The sequence below is a fragment of the Lepidochelys olivacea genome, assembly GCF_965140295.1.
Source record: "Lepidochelys olivacea isolate rLepOli2 genome assembly, chromosome: 6".
NCBI lineage: Eukaryota > Metazoa > Chordata > Testudines > Cheloniidae > Lepidochelys > Lepidochelys olivacea.
The window spans coordinates 126,316,192-126,320,956 of record NC_140416.1 but is presented as its reverse complement, the minus strand read 5'-3'; positions in this window follow the sequence as shown (position 1 = coordinate 126,320,956).

Below are 4,765 nucleotides of genomic sequence, written 5' to 3'. Positions count from 1 at the left end.
TTAGGCACTTGGCATCTCTGGTCTTGATGTATGGCAGCTACCTCCCTTCTGGCATCCCAAACATACACCCCCATCACTTGATCACATCACCCCTTCTTTCAATTCCTCCACTTGCTCCCCTTCACCATTCTACTTCTCCTTACTCATTCACTATGTCTTTTCTCATGGCAATTCCCATCTTCTTCGCACCCCGGCATATCCCAGACTTTTCATCCCATTTGCCAGCATGTCTCACAACTGTCTCCATTCCTTCTTCTGCACCACCCCAGATGCATGGAATATCCTCTCTGAATGAATCAAAATAAGACCAATGTCCTCTCCCCCTTAAACACTTGTTCAAGACCCAACTCTACCACAATGCCTGTAAGAAACTAGCCAGCTGAGCATGATGGATTTTATTTGTTTATTTTATGGTAAATTTAAAAAAGAAAACACTTGGAATAATCAAGAACCTCCAAGTTATGCAATTGCTACTATGTAACGTGATCTTGTAACGTGCTACAGGCTGGGGACTGACTGGCTAAGCAGCAGTTCTGCAGAAAAGGAACTGGGGTTTACAGTGGATGAGAAGCTGGATATGCATCAATAGTGCGTCCTTGTCGCCAAGAAAGCTAACGGCATATTGGGCTGCATTAGTAGGAGCACTGCCAGCAGATCGAGGGAAGTGATTATGCCCCTCTATTCGGCACTGGTGGGGCCACATCTGGACACAGTTTTGGGCCCCCCACTACAGAAAGGATGTGGCCAAATTGGAGAGAGTCCAGCAGAGGGCAACAAAATGATCAGTGGGGTGGGGCACATGATTTACGGGGAGAAGCTGAGGGAACTGGGAATATTTAGTCTGCAGAAGAGAGGAGTGAGTGGGGATTTGATAGCAGCCTTCAACTACCTGAAGGGGGGTTCCAAAAAGGATGGAGCTTGGCTGTTCTCAGTGGTGGCAGGTGACAGAACAAGGAGTAATGGTCTCAAGTTGCAGTGGGGGAGGTTTAGGTTGGATATTAGGAAAAACTATTTCACTAGGAGGGTGGTGAAGCACTGGAATGCGTTACCTAGGGAGGTGGTGGAATCTCCATCATTAGAGGTTTTTAAGGCCCGGCTTGACAAAGCCCTGGCTGGGATGATTTAGTTGGGGATTGGTTCTGCGTTGAGCAGGAGGTTGGACTAGATGACCTCCTGAGGTCCCTTCCAACCCTGATATTCTATGATTCTATGGTTCTATGATCTTATTTGTTACCCTTTCCCCCCGTTTCCCTCCATTTGTAGGTCATACTCACTTGTTGCATCATAGGTCATCTAGCCCCCTAGACTGAGGCAGTAACAAATATTATCTAGACCATCCCTTACATCTGTTCTCCCCAAGGCTCCACTCCCAGTTTCAGCAGGGGGTGGGCATGCTCCCCCCATAGCTAAAGCTACCAGGGCTCCCCTCGTAGCTAAAGCCCCGAACCTCGGCACTTCCCACAGGGCTGAAGCCAGGAACGGAGCCGCGGGGCTGAAGTCCTGAGCCCCAGCGCTCCCCCCAGATCTAAAGCCCTGAGCCCTGGTGCTCCTGAGGGTCAGAAGCCCTGACCGTCTCCTGCCTGGAGCCCTGATCCCCCTCACCTTCTGGCTGCAGCCCTAACCCTCCCCACCAGCTGATGCCCTGAGTCCCGGGGCTAAAGCCCCTAGGCCAGGGGTGGCCAACCTGAGCCTGAGAAGGAGTCAGAATTTACCAATGTACATTGCCAAAGAGCCACAGTAACACATCAGCAGCCCCCCATCAGCTCCCCCTGCCACTCCCAGCGCCTCCCGTCCACCAGCAGCCCCACCGATCAGCGCCTCCCCATCCCTCCCCCACCTCCCGATCAGCTGTTTTGTGGCGTGCAGCAGGCTTTGGGGGGAGGGGAAGGGAAGTGAGGGCACGAAAAACTCAGGGGAGGGGGCGGGAAGGGGTGGAGTGGGGGCAGGGCCTGTGGCAGAGCCAGGGGTGGAGCCGTGAGCGCCCCCCCGGCACATTGGGAAGTTGGCGCCTGTCGCTCCAGCCCCGGAGTCGGTGCCTAGACAAGGAGCCGCCTAGTAACTTCTGAAGAGCCGCATGGGGCTCCAAAGCCCCAGGTTGGCCACCCCTGGCCTCGGCAGTAAAGTATTTGCTTGCTTTTACTTGTTGTGTGTCCCGCTGCGGCCTGATTACTTCCGGTTCCAGAGGGTGTCCAGCTGACCGGTAAGTCCAGAGCTCTGGAGTTCGTATCTTTGAGGTTCTACTGTAGTTAAAGTAGCACTAGCCGGGTGGATGCTGTGTACGAAGCATAGCGTTTGCTGCTTTTGGTATTATTGCTGGTGGGAAGCCACAAAATGTTTTTCTGGCAGAAAAATGCCAATTTGGAAAAAGCAAAACATGTAGATTTTGATTCAATTTATTTTTTTCAAACTGCTATACTTAAAGCAGGACAAAAATTGTCCACAGGCCAGCCCTAAGTCTCTGTTGGTTCAGAGCCTGAGCCTGGAAGCTCTTTGGGGGATGGGCTGTCCCTGACTTAACACATGCCTCTATACTGGCAGCGGGGCTTCTGAATGCTACAGGCATACAAATAATAAATAGCACTTACCATTCTCTAGCTGTATGAAGGCTACCAGTGATCCCTATCACAGTCCCTGAGCAGGCTGCCCCTCCTGGGACCCTCTTCCAGTCCCCCAAGTGTACCCCTTTTCTAGGGGCAGGTGTGTGCCTCCACTTTTCTTTGGGGTGGGATCCCACAGCCCACCCGTTTTCCAACTGGGTCTCCAGGTTACATGCCCCTGGCTGCCCACTGCGTTATCTAGCAGGCCCAATGGGCTTGGCACCCCCTGTCCCCAGAGCTTCCCTCCAGGAGCCTGTGGACAGCACCAGTGTCCGGGACCCAGGAGCAGCTTCTCCAACATGAAGTCTGATTTATTCTGCCAAAAGATTCCCAGTGCCTAGAGAAATGGCTTTAAAACAACACAGCCCGCATACTGTCTGACCCAGGCTTGGCATGCCCTGAGTCGCCATCACTTCCTCCATCCTTCCCGGGCAGCCTTTTGCTGCAGACCTCTGACTCGCAGTCAATCTCCGTGTTAGCCTGCAGCTGCTGACGGCATCCGCCCTCCCACTCTGTAGGGCAGATCTTGTAACAGACCAGTATCTTTAGATCTTGTAGGGTATTCAACCTCAGCAAACAGCCCTGCTAGCTCGGCTAAGGCTGAGGCGTCCCTGCTCACAGCTATAAACCTGGTTATGGTTTGAAGAAATGCTCCTTATTAGGCTATTATTTTACCGTTCCTCGTTTATTTTTACAGCCCCTACAACCACAATTAGCGAGTGACCAGAATCAGTGGAGGACCTGGACCGCCTGATGGTACAGAAGAAACGAAGGTCTAAGGTTTGATCTATCTCATGCACTCAGGCAGGGTAATATCACGCAGATACATGCCTGAGGGGCATAGCATATTTATAAATAATAATACAACTCTTTTTCATTTATCCACAATTCATACTAGCACCAAGCTTGCTGTGAGTCATGACGTTCTGAGAGCTATTTATTTTCCCTGTTTTTAGAAAACATTGTTCGCATCTGTGGAGGCGATGAGAAACGTATTGAATTTTTAGTAACACAAATGTCTGGCTATTAATGAAGAAGTTTGAATCCGCCCACAGATGTAGCTGGTACATTTATAGACACATGTCAACGTGGGAAAAATAGGGGCTTGTTTTCTGTATTCTGGCACCAGGACAATACCAACAGAGCACAGAATGCCAGCGAGAACCCAGGCCCACAAATTAGTATCTGAAGCATAATAATCAGTGTATTATACTATGGAAGGGTCTGTCATTTTAAATTTTGGATACCTGCTGACACAAAAAATGAAACAAATACAATTATTAATTCTCTTTCTTGAAACTGATCCTAAGCTGTGAAAATGATTTTCCTACTATACGTAATAACACACACAAAGATATCGCATTTTCCCTAATGCCCACTCCAGCATAAATAATTGCACTGGATTTCTGTACAAATGTGTTTTAGACAGAAGCAGAGCATGGCAGATTTTCACAAAGGAATATAATAAATGTAGCAAGATGCAGGAGTTTACATAAAGTAGGATGGCTCCTTATCTGAATAGATTGGCGTGCTCTCTGATCAGGGGGTTTAGATAAGGGCAGATAAAATAATGCATGCTGGGAAACATAATGGGAGAAAATATTTTTAAAATATGTCTTTAAAAGTTGGTTGCCTCTCATCTGGGACCACAAACAGTAAAATACCTTAATCATAATTGCATGGTTATTGAATGATGTCATTGCAGGGCAGAGTTAAGGTTATTTGATGCATTTCTATATTTTAACGTGTTTGGATTTGTTACAAATGTAATCTTGACTCAGACTTCTTCCCTGACTGTGTAATTCTTGGTTCTGTCCCTCTGGTTTTTACATGTACTCTCAACATTAACTCCTTATTAATGTAGGGTTTTGTTATGGATTTTTTTGGTCTGGGAATTATATCATAAAGGGTTAGATCCTCAGCTTGTGTAAATCAGCATCAGTCCATTGACTTCAGAGAAAGGCTGATTTATAGCAACTGAGGATCTGGCCCAAGTTGCAGAAGAAAGGATTTTACTCCACGCTGGCAGTGCCGTTCAATGAGATTCCCATTTTGGGAAAGTGATTTAGGCTCCTAAGCACTTAAGCCACTTTTGAAAATGGGATTTAGGATCTTAAATCACATAGAGCAGTGGTTCCCAAACTAGTTCCGCTGCTTGTCCAGGGAAA